General features: G+C 37.7%; 1 protein-coding gene and 1 long non-coding RNA gene across 4 annotated transcripts in view; one reads left to right on the plus strand and one right to left on the minus strand.

The window, feature by feature from the left end:
- Positions 1-20,446, minus strand: part of LOC106038484 (uncharacterized) — a 182,683-nt gene that overhangs the window by 147,138 nt on the left and 15,099 nt on the right. The gene's annotated exons all lie outside the window — the stretch shown is intronic.
- COL8A1 (collagen type VIII alpha 1 chain) overlaps positions 15,757-20,446 on the plus strand; it is an 86,588-nt gene continuing 81,898 nt past the window's right edge. For all 3 annotated transcript variants that reach the window (XM_066990386.1, XM_048058152.2, XM_048058153.2), the window contains exon 1: positions 15,757-15,876. The gene's annotated coding sequence lies outside the window, so the exon portion shown is untranslated. The remainder of the gene's footprint in view (positions 15,877-20,446) is intronic.

The raw sequence follows: 20,446 nt of genomic DNA on the forward strand, positions 1-20,446 counted from the left end.
AGGAAGAGCACAGTCCACATCATAATGTCCAAGGTGAGAGGAATTTACAGCACAAGCAAGGACAGCTGAAGACACAGGACAGACTAAGGCAGATGAGCTTCTAACTTTTTGTCTCCTTTTCCTATACATGTCAAACGAATAAAACAGACCATTTTCAAGCCCCTAAAGGTGATACAGGCCTACATCCTCCCATGAAAGAGGGACTTGCAAGTGCCAAACTGAACGAGCCACTACAGCTGGGAAACAAGGGCAGGGAAAGGCTGCCCTGCTATCCCCAGTCCCAGAGCGACTGGGACACGTGGTTCTGTCCACAGCAAGGCTCAGTGAGAAGCCAGGGTACACTCAAAGAAGTGTAAAATGCTGTTTATTTTGTAACTGTGCCACGATATTATGTCATTCTCCCTTACTAACAATATTATTTTGCCCCTAAATACCATTCCCTTACATGCTCAATTTTGTGGTTCAGACTTAGCAGTGAGCATCCATGTCTAGGTATAACTGCACTACAGCTATGACAGAAACTCCGCAAATGCCCAAAACAGACAGGAGCCCATGTGGTTTTCTCTCTCATAAATACTCACTGACTTAACCGTATTTTCAGTGACATTTTCATTACTGTAACGATTCCATAAACACATTTTTAGGATTTTTGCCAAGGCTTTTCTTACACTAAGTGCTTGCATGTGTGTATTTTTTTGTATGCTTATTTTTATTATAAACTTTCTAGTGTACTATTCCTTCTGACTGCCAATGGTCAGGAATGGCTGTCCTGCCCTGAGGTTGTTTGTTTGTTTGTTTGTTTGCTTTCTTAGCTTTACAAACCCTTTCAGTAACATACAAGCTTCTATTCAGATGAATTAGTTGACTCAGTGCTTGTTCTGTCAGCTAGCACCCTACCTTAAGGCAGGCTTCCAAACACATCACTGTGCGTAAGCACGAGCTTCAGGTTGAAGTCAGATTTTGTCTAGAAAAGAGACACCTGAGAGAGGGCATAGTAGAGGTCTGTAAAATCATGACCATCACAGGGAAATTAATTGTTCTGCATTGTCTTTTCCACAGAGAAACTATGAAGCATAGTTGCTGTTCAAATTCAAATGCTTTGGGTGGCTATGACAGTAATCACTAAGAGTTAAAAAGCATTTGGGAAAACCAAAATCAGTTTCAGAAGTACATGCATGACATGCTAGAAGCTCTCTTGGGTAAACGGAGCTCTGCCAGTCCTAACAGCAGCATTGCAGTATTAGACTGAAGTCTGCAACAGGTGAAAATAGAATTTGACTTTATAGGAAGTTTTGAAGTGGCTAATCAGGTAGGAACACTGTGCACAGCACAGGAAAGTATATCAAATTTATGAGAGCAAGTTGCAGAAAGATAGCAGGACTGTAATAGCAGTATTTGGGATCAGTTAAAAACAAGAAGCGCAAAAACATCTTAGTGGCTAGTTTACTTTTTGAAATCAGTTGCACGCATCAGATTCTGATGAGCAACCATTTGAGTCCACAACAAAAAGTAAGAAAGCCCCCTGATCCCTGATGATCTGCTCACTGACAGACAGACCAAGTTGTCCAGTAAAATATCTGGCAGGTCTCCACAGCAATTAAAGCTCCTTCAGATACCCATACATGTACAAGCAGATCTGACCCACATCAACAGAGGGAATTTTTAGAGATGACTTTCTTTTCCAGAGATTGTCAAAGTTAGGTTAGGTTGTACTTCACGGTTATCCAAAAAAATAATTCAAAGACAATGAAAAAAACAAACAAAACAAGCCTTTGAACATTCACAGCAGTCACTGGTGAGGGATCACTTAAAATCATTGAAAGCAGGCTGTGCCATATAGGAAATGCAACATCTTTTGTGCTTTCAGAAATATTAACATAACAAGGTACCTTTGTGATGCACATGAGAAAGAAAATGAGAGCAAAAGCGACAGAGGGAAAGAATAAAGAGGGAGATATAAGACAAAACAAATGGGTGGATGGACAACTGGAATTACCAGCCTTTTTCCTAACATTTATTCTGTTCTCTTGACTTAGCATTGCTTCCATTCTTTTATGTCCATTTATTCCCCATCTTCTTCTCCCTGTATTTTGACTGAAAATTTCTTCCACTCCGGAAAGAATTGTTTCTGTTAGAGAAATTTAACTGCCCTTCTAGCCTTTTGTCTAGATCTATGACTTCCAGCTATGATCTCCATCACATGTTCATTAATAAGCTGTGTTCGTCCTTTGCCTGTTGTTGGTCCTGAAAAGCTTACAGCACACGATGCTCTCCCCTTTGCTTCCCTTCACTCCCTTGCAGAGGCAGCTGCTGGGTGCTGTGGCACAGGCTCAGCCCCACAGAAGCAGAGATGCCGTCCCTTTGTACATCCCATGCTCCTCCATTAGTCCAGGGGGATTCTGATGAGCTCCTGCAGTGCAGGTGAACAACAACTCCACCGCCATGGGGAGAAAAGAGAAAACATGCACGGCCCAAAGATTCTGCATTGTTCACTTGACTGTATTTATGCTAATTTCATCTGATATCCATTTTCTTGTGAGTGGGTACCACCTCTCCCTAACAAAATGGCCAAGAATCGATTATAAGTGAATAGAAAATTTAATTGCAGATACAGTTGATACTTCAAATACACTTCAAAATACCCTAACCCTGAACTGGGACATATATTCCAGGCTCATGTCTAAATTTATTGCATAAATGGAGAACAAATTGTAATTTATTTTTTTAATGTTTCCCCTCCTAATGTTTGAACACCTTGGCCACTGGACAAGAAACAGATAAACCACTGGGCAGTTCAACTGAAAATAAAAATGGTCTAACTTACATTGATCTGCTAAGAGATCTCTACAAGCAATCACAAACACATACAAAATAACTGAATGGCAGCAACTTATTTACAAAATCACAGAGTACTGGATGGTATTTCAGAAATAGAGTTGTTTTGTTTTGTTTTTAGTTGTTTACTACCTTCTGGTAATGATGCTGTATTCCCACTTTATACCTGTATTCCTCACAATCTGGGTAAACGTCACACAGGAAAACCCTAGTTTCACAGTATGCTCCTGATCTAGTGAAAGTAATCATGTTACTTATGAAAGCACAGGACTCACATACTGAGCCTGTTTTCTTCTTTTATGAAAAGCAGCAACATATCATCATTAGAATCAAACATTATCTAGAAGTCTAGAAATTTTCTTCCATAACATCTATTACATTAGTTTACTAGGGATATTAATTGGATTTCAGGGGCTTAGTGTCTATTGAATTGTTCCAGGAAGAGGATGGAGGCTGAAATGTAGGGGAGAAATCATTTAGAAATTGCAGCAATCTTTTATTTGTTTTCCAGTTTTCTGGGATTGAGCTGATTTCTGTGACACTGAAAGATCATTTTAAGTGTGCCAATATTTCTGAAATACCTTAAGATATGATTTTGGAAATATCTTTGTCTTATATTTTCTTTTTTTCAAGCAATACTCTTTGTAACTATCAACAGCTCTATGAATAAGGAGTGAAAGATACATAGACATGAGGGACTGGAAACATCAGCAGAAAATAACGATGTATTTATTTATTTTTAAGTGTAATGCTAGCTAGTACTAAGAGGAAATAATCTGAAACATAAGGACTGAATAATATAGGGGAAAACCTGGAAACATTAATCCTGAATGATTCAGAAGTGAAAATAAATACTGAATGTGGCTGGACAGTTTATAGGAATAACTTAGCCTATTTAAGGTCAGAATCAATCACTGAACAGTATTCAAAATTATTTCATTATTTTATGTGACTATATTCCACTTTATGAACTGCACACAATTTTTTCCACAGTAATAAGGGCCTCAAGTACTTGCTATTCAAAGCATGTGATCCATCATTTAAAGTGTTTGATACCAATTCACACACTGTCTGGATAACTCCCAATGAAACACAGAAGTCTTTAAAGCTGGCTGTACAAATGTTCCAATGTAAACAAACAGACTAGCTGAGATCCTTCCGCAAATTGAAAAAAAAAAAAAAAAGATAGCTAATGCTGCTTTTTATTGCTCCAAATTTTGACTTTTTATTTGTTTGCCTCTTCCTCTTTTCAATGCCCTTTTACATAGTTCTGAAGACTGCTAAGTGTTCCCCCTAAATTTTCTCTTTCAACTAGAAAATCCAAATTCTCCAACTTCCTTGTAGGTCAGAAGTTACATATCTGCTCATTCTGCTTGCTCTGTTTCTGAATTCTCCCTGATTACTACACATCTTTCTAGAATCATGGTGCCTGAAGCAAGTCCTTACTCAGCAGCACGGAGCAAAGTATGAATATTTTTGCATGTGTAGGAGGACACCTTCCTGCAGAAACTGCCATGTTGTAAAGGCGCTATGTTATGTGAACAAACAAACACAAACAGGGAGAAGGTACCTCAAATATTCAGATAGTGAAAGCCAGAATTGGTCTTTTTCAGTTTAAAGAAATCTTTTCTCCAAATATCCATAATCTATGCCTTCAGTTTATTCAGCCCAAATTTTTAGGAACCTATTGAATGGCAGTTAGTGAATGATTGATCAAAGAAATGCAAGGCACCCCTTTCATTACTGCCTCAACCCTGTATAGGACAAATACATCTGAATATGCATACATCCAAATACATACACTTACACATACCACTGCTAAATCAACTAATTACATGTAAACACTTCTCAAGAACTGTATTTGTTCTTACAAAAACTCAGATTCTGTCCTCATGTATTATAAATTATCCTCAATTGTCTTTAGGAATGTGGAAAATAATATGCCACAAAATGTTATTTGGGGCACTGAGGAAGTTAAATATTTATGTTCAGTAGATATCCTTGATCCTCCTTCTGTAGCCAGTGTGTGCTGTGAAGATATTTTAAAGTGACACATATATAACTGCTTTCCTGTTTTACTTAGTAGCCAATCTGTAGATCATGACTGGCTTCTGACTCTTGTTTTTAAGTAAATAGATTAACAGGTATGCTGGAGGTACCTCCACCGGTCAGTCACACTTGGGATGCACTGTTTCCCCTTCCCCATCCAAAGTCAAGTCAAACAAGAAAAATTTCTTGAGGACCCTCCTATTTCCTCCTTCTCACAAGTCTGGAGAAAAATATGGTGAAGTAACATGAGCTCAGATGTGCTCATGAAGACTTTTGTTTTGACTTACAAGAAAGATTATATGGATGTATTGATGTTAGTTTGTTGGCTTTTTTTAGTTTGTTTGTTTTGTTTTGTGCGTGTGTTGTTTTTTTTTGACAGAATTACTACAGAATCTAAATATTATTCAGTGATTCTGATTGGATTACAGAGAATATATTGATAAGCTCGCACACTGCCTCTCCAAGATCTGCTTTTTTCTTTTTACTTTTTCTTTTTTTTAATATTGGAGGTCCATACATTTGTTAGCAAAGTTTAAAAAACATTATCAAATTCAGCCTCCAGTCTAAGATCCGTTGTAAGGACCCTGTCTACAGCAAATGAGCACACAGTGCTCTCTAAAAATAAAAATATAAAAAATCCAGCATCTCTGAAGCACAGCCATATTCAAATCCTCAAGATAATTAAAAAACGAAGTGAGCCGTCATCTTGGAAAAGAAGTTATGAAAAGAGTAATTGTATCAGCAAATTTCTGGAGTGCAATCTGATATTGGTTCTGCCTCATCTCTTTCTGTAGACTATTCAACAATCAGAAGCTTTGACCATGTCCATTTGTCTAGTTCCCATGAACTTCACCCTTAAATTTGCTGTTCCAGAATCATAAAGCTAGCCTACAGAGACATGATTGGAAAGGCCTGGTGGAAACTGGACCTCACTGGGATGAGGTCTTGAACTGAACATCATGAAAAACAGAATAAAATAATTTTTTGCTATTATCATACAATGGTGATTGCTGTTACTGTATGACTTAACCACCTGCATTACAGAGGGATGAAAAATTAAAATGTTTTTACTGGGCAGATGCAGTGAATTTGAGAGCAAGAATGAGAAGAGAAAGTGTAAAACAAAATCTGTAACAATTTTAAAACAACCTTAAACAAATTGTGCAAAGATGAATCTTCCTTCCAAAAATTAAAGTGCTTTACCTAGCTTTCAAGCCAGCTGCAACTTCATCCCAGTTTCACATCTTTATTTACTGTAACTATGGAAATGCCATCAAAAATTCATTTGCTTCAGACAACCTGACTGCAATTTAAAAAATATTTCCTAACTCTCCAGCATGAAAACAGTATGAATGTATATAAACAGTATGTATATGCTTCCAGCAATGCAGCTTACCTTTGGAGATGCAAGCACAAGAAATAGCTCAGCAGAAGAGTACTCTGCTGTGATTTTTTTTACTTCCATAAGACTAAGCAAAAAAAAACCCTTAAACTAATATGAATGTGTTCTTAAAGAAAGGTTATAGAGAAAAGCAGCTGAAGGTTCCAAATCATTAACAAAGTACATGTGACAATGTCCTCCCCATCCAAAACCACACACCATAAAAGCCTGAGAAAGGCTGCAGCCATGGTATTTCCTCTGCCACCAGAAAAGCACAGAGAATCCTGTGAGAAAGTCTATTCTCATTGTTCCTGAATCAGATGGTATAAATAAGTATCTCTGACTTCAGTTGGCTACCCAAACCAGAAACTGAACAAGGATTTACCCCCAGAATTCCTCTGGAATGGTCAGATACAATTTATCAGGTAAATGGTGATAGACAATAGCACAAACACACAAATACAAGATAGGTTTGTCAGCAATTTCCACCAAATCCCTCTTCCCTGAAAGGTTCGCTATCCAGAGTTACCTCACCTTTGCAGCAGGGTAAGAACATGCAGATAGGAGTTGCCAAACAGCAGCTGACTTACAGAACAGTCTACTTCTTTGCTTCTTTGCATAGTCAATGGTGTATGTCTGATAGTTCGTTTCTAAGTATCTCTGGAAAGAATTGCTCTATAAATGTTGCTGAGAAGCCCAACGGAGCTACAGGGAGCTGATTCCATTCATTTAAAAAACTAATAATAAACATGTAAACGCTTCTTTAATTGGCATGAACTTCATCTGAGTTCTGTGGAACAAAATGGTTTTGGCTTAGTGCTTATTCAAATGTTAACAGTAACATACAAACATTAAACTGTTTGAGAAAAAGTAACACTTGGACGCTCTTTCCAGTCCAACATAAATAGAAATAAATGCTTTAAGATACGAAGTGCCTGTGCATCTGGATGGAGCAGAAAGGCTTTCACATAACATGCTATGCTTAGAGAAGAAACTTCAGTAGTTCAGTCTGCCTTTTCTTGCCGCAGCTGGGTGAATGACAGATCCTAGCTAGCAGAGCTTTTGTACTTCTGTAAAATAAACAAGACTGAACCGAGCACTCACAGGAATAAAACAATGTCAACTTCTCTATAAATGAGTATATATATATATATATAATATTGAGCTCTGGCTTGGAAATGGTGCTATAAGCAGTTTGGTGAACAGTCTAGAAGTATTCTGGTACAAGAAAGCCACAATGTTAGCTCAGTGACTTAGAGCAGAGGTCGGTGCATCTCCCATGAGGGCACGTAGGGTCTGTACTAGCAGTACTACTCTCCTCCTTGAACAGTGGAAGCATACTCCTATTACAAAAGCTATGACAGTTCTGGATGCTTCATCCCTCTGACACGAATATAACTGGTCTGCATTAGGAGAAGAATTTGCTGATTAGTCATGTACAATAAGCTTCTTATTTATAAAAGTTCCTCTTAATTTCCAGGCCAAAAGGAGATCAGAGATGAGGAAAACAAGAAAATCTTTCCTGCAGGTTGGTTGGTGGATTGTCACTAAGGCTATCCAAGACAGACAAATGAAAATTAAACTAACCATCATCATCTTAAATGCAAAAGATCTTGGTTAAGTAGGCAGTGAGCTTACTCTCTTGTCACTGGTTTGTCTAGTGTAACTCACCGCATTACAGTGCATTAACAAAGGCTATTAAAGCTTTGAATGCGATTTCAAGAAAAATAGCCAACATTGATCTAACTCCTCCAGTTTTAACAGGGGCAGAGGAACACACTGAGAATTTATCCATTATGCAAAAGGAGGCAAGTTAATAAAACCAAAGAGATTATTATGAACTTCAAGGAGTTGTCATAATCAAATTCCTACTTCTAGGAAAATGCATTTGACTGTCCAGAATATAATACACAGAAATGATTACTTTCTGCTCATTCTTTCATAGTAGTGTTTTGAATGTTCAGAAGAAAATAGCTTTCTACTGATGAAACACCACACTTTTGCTCTTCTTTGGGGAAAGTACTACTTTGGGAATGTATGTACAAATGCCAATGTGTCATGAAGCACTCATTCTCTATTCCTTTTCTCCTCATGATGAACATGCTGGCAAGCAAGATTCTTACTTGATAATATGTTGATACTTTGAAAAAGCTTAGGAACACTGAAATTTACTTGAGTCTGATATCTGTCCTCCAATACAGTGAGGAAAACCTTCTTCATCCATACCAGGAATTTAATATAGTTGCTGCCCAGTGGCAATGATTTCATTGGTTTTTCGTGAAAGATCTGAGAGACAAGCCAAACAGATCACTCAAATGTCTTCTTAATCATAGTGTTAGTATGAACTCAGAGTACTTACTTCCAGAGTTCATTGATCTTTTAGAAATTTATTAAAGTACTTTTTTTTTTCTAAAAAAAAAGAAGCATATGAAGCATATGGGATGCCTGTAGCAGTTCATAACTTACATGACTTAAGTTTACAGTTCCTGGGAACAAGTTCACATGATTTAATAGTTACACTAGAAAAAAAGTAGTGGAAACACTGAACTGAGAACCAAAGATCAATAGATACAAGACTGCTTACAACTTTATCTATAGTAAAAGTAATAGAATCAATGAAACGCTTGCAGATGGCATCAAGCTGACAGGCTGTCTGCTGTCTTTGCTAGATACGCCATAGGCCGTGCTTTGATCTATTACAGCCAGGAAAGAAGCCTAAAAAAAAAAAAAAAAAGACTGTAGGATGGAAATGCAAGTCCACTTAAATCTGTGTGAGCACCACCAGTCATGGCTGTGCTCCCAGCTCCTGTTTTGCCATGGTACAACAGAGATAATAAGCTGGCCCGCTTCCTTTACACGGTATTCTCTGGTGTTAGGATAATTATTATGTCTCCCCCAACAGTAAAATTTGATGCAGTTTGAAGAAAGTATGAGTTGTTACTATAATGTGTTTTAGGTGTTCCTTACAAACTTTTCCTTTCCAGGACAATTTAGGCTCATTTTAAGTTTCCAAAAAAAATCTCGGTCATTTGTCTTTTAAAATAATTTTGCCAATGGCCAAACATGCAATTGATCTACTTTTTCCTCAGTCCTGAAGAAAAAACTATTAAGATGTTTGGGATCAGATTCCTATGGTTTAATGATAGTAATACTAAGCAGTTTGAACATTATTGAAGATAATTTAATTGTCTCCATAGGACTTTTTTTTGTATGGGGATAAAATGTATTAATGATACAATCAAGGTAGCAAAAAAATGTTCATTATTTCAAGACTAATTGTGTAGGGACAAAACATCTATGAAATAAGGTATGAGATCTGTGTAGCACAGATGAATTAGAAAGCACCAACATCTTACTCAAATTCTGTTTCACTCCCTTTTTAACCTTGGTGTCACTGGGGCAAATATTTCCTTTGATCAGAAATATATTTTTCCAAGGATGCTATATTTCATTTGAAACAGCACAAATTAGCTTTCTAAAATAAAAAAACAATATATAATCTTTTGGCAAAGAGGTTTAAAAGAATACATATTACGGCCAAAATGTGTGCCACTTGGCTTCATTAAATAAACCCTCAGGAAACTTATTTAAAAGAAAAATACTCAAAACCTACACAGAGAATGCATAATACTGCCACCAAGCACATTCTGGTGGAACTGAAGACAAGTCTTATTTAATCCCAAAGCATATGTTAAAAGTTAAGACTTTCATTTGTAATCTTGGTTATTTTTCAGAAATGCACATACACTCTAGATTTTAAAACAAAGACACTATCAGCTTTGATCATCCCCTGGGCCAATGCCCCAACCTTTTAAATGCAGCTGAAAAACAGCTCATCTGAACTCTTCCACAGTATGAGAAACATGACTCAATGTTGTTCTGCTTTAGCATAGGATCACAGGATCATTTTATTTGGAAGAGACCTCAGGAGGTCTCCAGCCCAATGCCCTGCCTACAGCAAGGTCAGCCTTAAGGTCAGACCAGGCTGCTCAGGGCTTTATCCGGTTGTATCCAGGTGGCTCTTGAACACCTCCAAGGACAGAGCCTTCACAGCTTCACTGGGCAACCTGCTTTGTTTCTTGTCTTCCCACCACGCATCACTGTGAAGAGCCCCACTCCACGTGCTCAATAACCCTCCCACAGGTACTGAGGGGCAGCTGTTCAGTCCCCTCAAAGGCAATTGTTGTCCAGGCTGAACAAGCCATGTTCCTGAAGCCTCTCCTCACCGGGCAAGTGCTCCGGCAGCCAGAATCACCTCAGTGGTCCCCCTCTAGATTTGCTCCAATTCCTTCGTATCTGTCTTGCACTGGGAGGCTTAAAAGTAGACACTGTATTCTAAATGGAGCCTACTAAGCACTGAGTATAAGGGGATAATCACTTTCCTCAAGCTACTGGCTGTGCTCCTACTCCTACAGCCCAAGACAGCGTTGGCTTTCTTTGCTGCCAGGGCCCACTGCTGGCTCCTGTTCAGTTTGCTGTCTAACAAGACTCTCCCATATTTTCAGCATAAATGTCCCCCAGTCAGCGAGTTCCCAACTTTTGTATGTCCAGTCTGGCTTACACTATATCATAGACTAGCTGTTTTTCTAGAAAGTATAAGTTAACATTGCCAAGTGTGTCTCTTAAAAATAAGGATCTTTATTCTGTTTTGACATGGCAGTCAGCTAGCAGATCCCAGTGAAAGAGCCAGAGCTGACACACAGACATAGGAAGACAGAAAATATACGACACAAACAATGCAAGCAATTGTAGGCTGGATGGATTGGCCTAATACTAGCAGCTTTGGACTGCATTCCCTTTTCACTGGTGGACGCAATACTAAACAGAATCAGCACAGGCAAGATGCATGCAGAATGACATCAGTTATGGCTAGAGTATGTTCTGTATCAATTCTTTCATTTTTTTTCACTTTATGTGCTAAACAATAAACTTTGTCATACAGGTGAAAGTATTGGTTGAGGTAGACAGGTACTCCTTCCACACTTAACGTTTAGTCCTAGGTGTATGCTTACCTAGACTGCAAGATCTGTACTTTCAAAATATATCCTGATTTTGTGTCCTACATCAGACTGGCATACAGCGGTCTGCAGCCAGGTCACCTGTGTAACCCTAATCTATGGATGCAAATCTGAAAGTGGACATCAGACATTTTCAGTGACACGGAGAAAATGAATTGAAAACTGTTCACTCTCTCCCCTTATTCTCCCCTCTAGGTCTGAGTCTTTACTATGGAAAAAGACAATACTCTATAAAAACTACAGCACTGTTGCATTTAATTGTCTAAAAGGCAAGTTTGCTGGAAATGCTTTGGATAGAACTTACAATGATGAGAAGCGTGACAGAAGAGAGAATGTTGCCTGAAACCACAGGTTAATAAAGTATACTGCTTTTATAAAGTAGAGAAATATTCATGTCTTTAGTCTTACAATCAAATAAAATAAAAAGAATACATTTACATGAGGGTGGTATAGTTTAGCAAAAATTTACCTGTAAGCTGGTCAGAATATTTGTTCTATTAACTAATGTCACAAAAACTTTGAAACTTTTTTTTTTAATTATAGTGTTTTTAAATTATAGACGAAAGTTGGTAGAGTTAACTTTTACCTCACAAGATTACTATTACCTATATTATCCTGCTCTACATTAGGAGGTCTCTCTAATTCTATCTGGTTCGTTGAACAACAATGTTGACACCTTGATCTTGACAGCTCATTTTCTGCCATCACCATGCTATTTAACTGTTTAGAGCCTCTCCTTTAATAATACTGCCAAACAGCAAGTAGCCAGCTAGTAGAGCTGTTGGTGTGATGACACACAAAACATGATTTATTCAGAGGCAAACTCTCCATTCATTCAGGTTGATTCTTTTGCATCCACTGCCAACACATTCAGCCACATTTATTTTAGCTGAGCTACACTCAAACTGGGAGTAATCACTTAGTTCCTTTATTGGAATATATGTAGGAATTTTGGCATATCTCCTTTTATAAGATTTACAGTAAAATGCTTCTCATTTATACAGCTGTAGTTCTGACCTGTGTTTTAAGGATAGTGCCACCTCTGTTAATAATTCTTCTTTTCCGTGCACTTCGTATGCTGGAACAAATTTAGTTTAATAGAAAACTGACTGAAGAGCAAATATGCATACATGATTGTAGAAATATAGCAATTTCCATAACCACTGCCCGGCTAGCAATCTGGGACCTGTTTCACAATTGTAACATGCTACAGGGGTACATCAATACTCTAGTAACACTTCTGCCATAAGACAGCTGCAAAGGCTGCCTGGTGGAATCCTATTGTAGGACAGCTGCCAAATCTGCTAAACAGTAAAAAAGTGCTAGGGCACTCTACCACTCCATGGAAGAGTTCAGAGTTCCCAAATGAATCCTAATATATTTCAGGAGATTTTGTATAGAACCTTATGTAGAGCCACAATGAAAAAAAAAGGTTAGTTGAATTCTGCCAGGTGATTATCTTGCTCTCTGATGCATTGCTGAATCATATTAAATACAGTAGTTCTTAACTGAGCATGTACGCTTCCCAAAAGCATAGTAAAACAATCTCTCCAAGTCTAGGCTACTTTCATGAAGTTGATGCCCTACTAATAACTGTATATATATATATATACTGAATAACAGTCCTATTCTACACTACATGTATAGCCCTACTACCAAATAATGCAAATACCTGATAAGGATTTTGGGTGTGCTAAAAGCACAAGCTGCCCCAAGACAATTACTGGAAACTCAGAGCAAACTAATCTTGACATTTCAGGGTAAGAATGCAGCAAGAGGGCTAGAACATTGTAAGTATTCTTGAAAGGATTCCTATTTTTAAAAGGTAGATAGGAACTAACAGTTTTAGAAATGTTGGACGTTACTCCTGGTCATAGGAACAAGACTCCATGTGTCCACACTGAACGTGCTTTCCAGTCTGGAAGTGTGCCCTGAAATCCAGTTAATCATGTGACAACCTACATCAAATTTTCCTCAGAGGTTTTGGTAAAGTTTTCATCTACTGAAAATCTCATTAGGGAAGATAAGCAATGCAGTGACTAAAAAATGACATGACTACACCTAACATGCTAGTCTTATCCAGTAATTTTCCATATAATTACATCACAGTGGTGCTTAAATAATCATTACTATGGTTTAATACTTTTCATCTATTTTATCTGTTAATAAGTTTATTTAATATTTGAAAGTGCTTTAAGATTCCCTTAAGGAAAGAACTGAAGAAAAAAACTGCTTAGTTCTCCTCTTCTGGAAGTATAAAAAAATAAGGTTACCCTTGAGTCTGCCGTACAGCAGGACATGTGATCACTGTGCACAACCAATGGAGGATGGAGAACTTTATACTGAGTTCACTTGAGTATTGACTCACTTCTGAAAAGTGGCACTTAGCACCTGAAGCTTAAATAAGTAAATAAAAATCAACATACAGATAGTCTTTTACATTTAAGCTTTTGTTTCCAAGAAAAAAGTAGCTTGATCTTTAGAAGGTACTGAGCTTATAGAAAGCATCCACTGATTCTAAGAAGGACCCGCAGAAAGGCCAGCAATTTTGAGACAGTGAGTCATCAGTCTTTAGATACGGACTTGAGGAATTAAATTAGTCATTAAATAAGAGACCAAATATCTATTTACTCTCTAATTATAGGAATCTAGGTCAAGATTTTCAGAAAGTACAAAGCCAGATGTTAGATGAACAGAATTCCATTTTATTTGCAACATTTAATCGAACCATCACAAGGTGCCTGAACTAATTACATAACCCTATTGCTATAATTTTTACCATTGCTGACCCTATTCCTATGTTACCATTGCTAGTGTAGCCTCTGAATAAAACCACACTAATCTTTTCAGAGAAGAATACTCATCTCTACATAAGAATTGTAAAAATGCATTGAGTGCAGCAGAAATAAAATAACATGGCTTTTGTTGGTAATTAGTTGCAACAATGTAGAAATTACCCTAATCAACAGGGACCTGATAGCTGTAAGAAAACAGAGCAATTTAACCAGTCCCATGGCTTGACCATTCTGAATTTCAAAGCCTTTATCACCTAGGTTATGCAGGTACTTCTGCCACTTGATACTGATATCCAAATTGGTTTCTAAGCCTTTTTCTAAAAGGACAAAAACAAATAGAATTGCATGCATTAAATAAAAAATAAATAAATAAATAAGTGTTCATCATAATCAAGAGAAAAGGAAAAACACAATAAGAAAATGAATATTACTCTGAGTCCATCTTAAGAGTTAATATGCATTCCCAACATAAATATCTTTGGACTTGAGACCTATTTACATTGATCATAGCATATATATTCAGATATCAAAATACAGTCACAAGAGCCTAACACCTAGAACAAATTCAGGATATCGACAGAAGTTCTATAAGGATCTCATACCTCTTCACCCAGAGACAAGTTTGGCCCTTCAGTGCAAGAAGTGATATATATTATATCTGACCCTCCACCACCTTCACTACAACCTTGCTTATCTCAACTCTGTAGATTCAGATTCTCATTCATTTTTCTGCCTGGCGCTCCCCAGATTTTTAATCAGGATGTGCCTCTAGCCTCTCCCTTGATTTCACACCACTGTGCTCCTCTTCCTTTTCTATCTTTCTGGTTTCCTCCACTCACAAATGTCCCAATATGACACAGGTTTTGCTTGTGTATTATGGTAAATAATATCAGTCAAGGACCAGATGCCTCATTCAGGGACTTGTGCAAATACAGGATCGGTGCATTCCAGATGGGTAGAACTGTTTGTTTTACCTCCAGGAGCCAGTGTCTGGACACTGTGCCACCCACTCTTCCTTGCCCTGAAAGCAGTGAATGAGTTAAAATGAACAATGAATAATTTTACACAGAAACCACCAGGAATGTGTATTCCTACTGGTTTGTCTTTTTGGCTACATTCGCCTTTTGAGAATACCAGTTGGGAAAATTGTTTAGAACTCAGACACAGGGAACAATAAAACCGCTAAACTAAACTGCTAGAAAGTCAGTGTGTAGATGGAACATGTTACAGCTGCGCCAAGGAAAAGCTGGGTAGCACAGCACAAGAGAAACTCAGGAGGGTTCCAGAGTTGTGATCGAGTAGACATTTGGAACATAAAGTAGCTGCTCCTTCATAGCTATTCCTTCTTAGAAAGGGAAACACAAGCCTTTCTGATAATCACTTTGTGTTATCTCACTGCTGTGAAAATATTTCCAAAAGACTAAGTGAGACCTAGTAGCATTATAACTGTAACCAGAACAATTACACCGGATTTAGAGAAACAAATATAATAGAAAAATCTTCAGTTAACTAAATAATTTAAAAACAAACTAATAAATCCAACACTATTTCTCCTGTAAATGCCATTCAGCTTGCTTTTTCCCCCTCCCTCTGTCCCCAAAGAGCAAAAACCTACTGTATAATGCCTTCTGAAGGCTGTTTGCCTGCTATCCTTACTGCCCACCTACCGTAGGGAGCAGCTCCTCCCACCTGCACATAAAAGCCAAGTGCATGCTACCAGCAGCTGATCAGAGCACTTTCTCAGTCCTCCACTGTTTTGAACCAGTGATCTTCTCTCCTTGGATCTTGTACACTCAAGGTAAGATTACTGCTACTTCAGGTTTCTGTTCTAACCAGCTATTGCAAGGAAGCCTTAATGTGAACTCTAGCACTGCCTTGCTGGGTGGTGCTGGCAGGGTGCTTTTTTTTTTTTTTTTAGATGGAGTGTCATCTGACAGTTAAGTTAGTAACAATCTGTTGTTTTAGCAATGAAATAAAAACAGATCTTGCTGGGAAGCATTGTGTGGCTGAGAAATTGTCTTCTTTCCCTTTCTGATATATTTTGAAGAGAATAGTATATCCAGAACAATTCTAACAGTTTATTATCCCTCTTAATAATCTTCTTCTCAGTCCAAAGTTAGCAAAAAAAGTACACTTTAAAGCTGCCTTAAGTTCAGTTTGAAAAAAAATGCTTAATGCTAACTCATAGTGCTAACTCAAGGAAGGATTTTTCTTTTAATTATTATTATTACTATTGTAATTTACAAGCCAGATGGAGCCAGTCTTGAGACTGAAGTGCATCTTCACAGATTTCACTGCCTTCAAAAAAAAAGGCATAATTGAACTTATGCTCTGGCATAATTGAACTTATGCTCTCACAGAAGCATGGTAAGAAAGCTGGAGTTCACTGTCCGGTACCAAATATGCTTAAAGTACACATTTCACAAGCAAAATTCTGTTTCTTGGAACAACAGACTTTGTATGTCTGTGAAATCTGTAGATCAGCCTGAATTATGTTTTATCAAGTTTGCCTACATAGGTATTTCTAATGCTACAGGAAGGAATAGTTAAGTATCTCATGCAGACAGCTGCTGAATAGTTGAAACATTAAAATGTAAGTGCTTTCAAAACTATGTTTGCACTCCCCTCTATTCCTCTATCCATCCTCACAGAGACAAATCTATTAGTGACTAGTACCAGTCTCTTATTTTGTGTGAGTCAAAGCACTTTTAGCACACAGTCACCTGTTTAAAGAAATTCCATCACAGAAATCCCAATCCTAGATTGCCTCTTTCCAGTGCTCAGAGATGAGGGAGAGCGCATGAACTACCAAATGCAAGCAGTGAATGCTGTCTGTAAATAGTTTGTTTATACTGTAATACATTTTGCAGTTAAAAAGGGATGTTTTCTTTTTGAAAGAAAAACAATTCTCTTCCTAAATTGACTCTGTTGCTCTTTCCCCAAATAAGTCTTTTCTAAAGAAGAGTTATGTCCACACATAGCTGTATTCACATTAGCTGCAACATTTTAAGCTATAACTCTGTATAGCATCAGCAGAACTCTGCTCAAAATGCCCTTTTCTAGGTGCTCTGAGTTGTTTTTGTTTGTTTTTTTTTTTTTCCCTGTATTTTACATGTTACGTGTTGTATCTAATGGAGAAAAAGCAAACATCGCCTTCAGCTATTTGCCTGGAAGATTACATAAGTATCTTTTTTTAAAAAAAAAAAAAAAGTAACCCTTCAAAAACAAAGCACAGTACTTTCTATAGCAGGCTTACAGTAAAACTGTAATTGTATCCAGGTAATCCATGTAAGTTGCCCATAGAAGATGTGAGAAAAAACAATAGGCTCATTCCTAAAACAGACATTCTGTCTCTGAGCTACAAAATTTGACTGTTTAGTTAACATCAGACTTTTATAGCAAACCTCCCTTCCCCCTCCAAAAAAAACCTGTTGTAAAGTACAGATATGTGATTTTAAGTGCAAAGCGTTCAGAATTTATGTCTAAAATCTGGCAGTAAAGCCTCATTATTGATACAGAATTTTACTCCATCAGATATATCAGTTTCTAACAGTGCAATTTTCAATAAGAAAACTTCAGAAAATGCATTTGCCACAAGAAAATGTATATAGCAAAATATCTTTTATTAAAGCCTGCTGTGAAATGTAACATTTTGGCATTTCAAAAATGGATTGCAGGGCATATTAAGAAAACTCTGCTGAAAGGAATGTGTCTAATTTAGATCAGAATCTCCTCTGAGCAGTTTCTCTTAGGCTGAAGATAATTCAGTTGAGCATCACTCTGCAGCAGGGGATGAAGGGAAACTGCAAGCAGCATGCCTCACAGAGAACTTGGATGCCTAGAAATGCCTTTATTGACTTGTGTGCTAGCCTGAAACTCCTTTTTATAAGATCAAAATGCACTGATATTAAGGTAGAAAAAACTATCACTTTAAAATATTGCTATAACCATAATAAAAAAGGTTGAGACAATAAGAGAAAAAGGAATTCACATTTTTTGAGGAATAACCTTCATATTTTAGAATAAAAAAGTAAAGGTAATGAGACTATATTAATTTTTCAGCCATAGACCAGTAAAGTAAAGTAAGCGGCATGCTTAGCCGCTTCTCTTGGTGGTCGCATTTGTGTGTGTGTTTTTTTTTTTTAAGGTCTTCATTTAGGGTATAAATGCCCAGTGAAACTACTAGAATAATTCCCACTGATGTTAAAAGTGCCAGACTAGATACATAGAAAAGGTATAATTGTACTAGATACAGGACAAATTTATCACTGACTATTTATTCAGTGGCCTGCCATTACCACTGACTGAGAGACACTGCAGTCTTCATGAATTTATTTTCACCACCTCTTTGTGAGGCAGATATGTGTTTCCTCTGGCCATTCTGATACTAAACACATGGACTGGTTTTGCTTATGGTCACAGTGAAAATTCATTGCAGAGCAGAGAGTCAGATTTAGCTCTTCTAAGTTCCAGTCCAGCACTTTAATCCCAAACTTCATTTCATATTCAGCCTTATAAAGTCCATCCCTTTGCAGCTGATCTGTCTTTGTATGACTCCTTAGGGCTGAACAGCAGGGAGAATTTCAGCGTAAATTCTTGAGAGAATCTAATTCACTCTTAACACTTTGGAACTTCCTTTGAAACCATTTAAAAACCCCTAGCAGGACTTGAAACTAATTCTTGGAGGGGAAAACAAATAAATAAATAATCAAATGACACCCCTTTCTTACCCTCTGTGGTTAGCTGAGACTAACGCAATCTTGTCAGAATGAGCAAGCACAGATCCACTGCCATGGACCAGAAACAACAGGCAACACCTAACCATATGAGCTCAATCTTGGTAACACAAGAGTGGTCTTATGAATAGTGCATTATCAAGAAAAATGAATGTGTTGATGCTTGATGCAGAAGATTAGCAGGAATGATAAGGACTAGAAAAGGAATGATTAATGGTTATATCACCACCTGCAGCAGAACATAAGACGATAATCATATGTACACAAGCACACCTCCAAAAGAGTATTTTCAGCCCAATTGTTCCATGTCTTCCTATATAACCCAGGGCAGGAAAGATTACATCTTTATCCCTGAAGCTTAAATATATCCTCATATATTCCCTTTCTCTTTTGACTTTCTGATTATCCTACCGCACTGGGTTCCTTCCTTCCACAGGGAGATAACTTTTAATTTTCACTAGTGTCATGTTTCTAAAAGAGCAATGGTTCAATGGAGTTACTGTAGTGAGGAACAATAAAGACAAAAACAGAGGTGTTTCGATCAGTCTTTGATTAAAACCAACAAATATCCATATTTAACTGAACAGAAGTTACTTTTACCTCTTCACTTACACAAAACCCTAGCTAGGGTATGTTCCCTTTCCATGGCATTTCCTTCATAAGAAAGTGAGATCTATTCTTTGTGCTAAGAGAATGCTGCTTCAGCAAAAGTTGTGGAGCTCTGTGTTTAAAAAGATAATGATGAGTCCTGGTTCTGAAGCCTTTTGTGGGTCTTGTGCAATAACTGTGCCTATTCTCTGTACACATCAGTAAACAATTGTGCTTGGTCTCCCCATACTCCTGAAATGTTGGATGTGTTTCTGTAATTGTCTTGATGTGTAATGAATTTAATGTCTCATAACGGCACTGCAGGGGATTGATACCACTATGCAGTCTAGGGACATCTTTTGATGATTAAAACTTCTTCATGCAAGTCCACATTTCATAGGAAAAGCAAGATGAATGCAAGTCTGTTGCTTCTTGAATGGCAGGTGAAATTGTTGAGGGGTGACATGTAATGGAGTGAGTGAGAATCAGTGCCCTCTTTTGGTTAGAAAAAAACATATAAAGCAGCCCTATGAGAGTGTTTATCAGTTCCCTCTGCTGGCTACAAAGCCCACAGCCAGATGAGCAGCTGTGTTTGCGGAGGCGAAGGTCTTAAGTTCTATTCCCAGTGCTGTGTGCAAGCGGTAAACTGATGACTGTGGTGTCTGTGCACGTATGTGGACATTGTTATTCACGGGGTCGCATTAGCAACTACACTGAGTTCAACATGAGGGCACTCAAAAATAATATGGAGATCCTGGGAGGTAAGAAACTTTCCACTTAAGATTTGAGAAGCATGCTAGCAGCTACGCCATTCATAATATCACACAGCAAGAGCATCCTTCTGTTATGCATCATACACTACACTCATTTGAACACCTTGCTTTTTCTACCTCTTCAAGAGGAGTATACCTATGTTCACTATACTTAGCCTAGAGGTGTCTGGCCTGTTATCACAAATACTCATAGCAATCCCAAATTACAACACTTCTGAAGGTCAGCTTCTGAGAACACCACATTTGCCAAAAAGAAATAAATGGTACCAAC

Source organism: Anser cygnoides, chromosome 1 (genome assembly GCF_040182565.1).
Source record: "Anser cygnoides isolate HZ-2024a breed goose chromosome 1, Taihu_goose_T2T_genome, whole genome shotgun sequence".
NCBI lineage: Eukaryota > Metazoa > Chordata > Aves > Anseriformes > Anatidae > Anser > Anser cygnoides.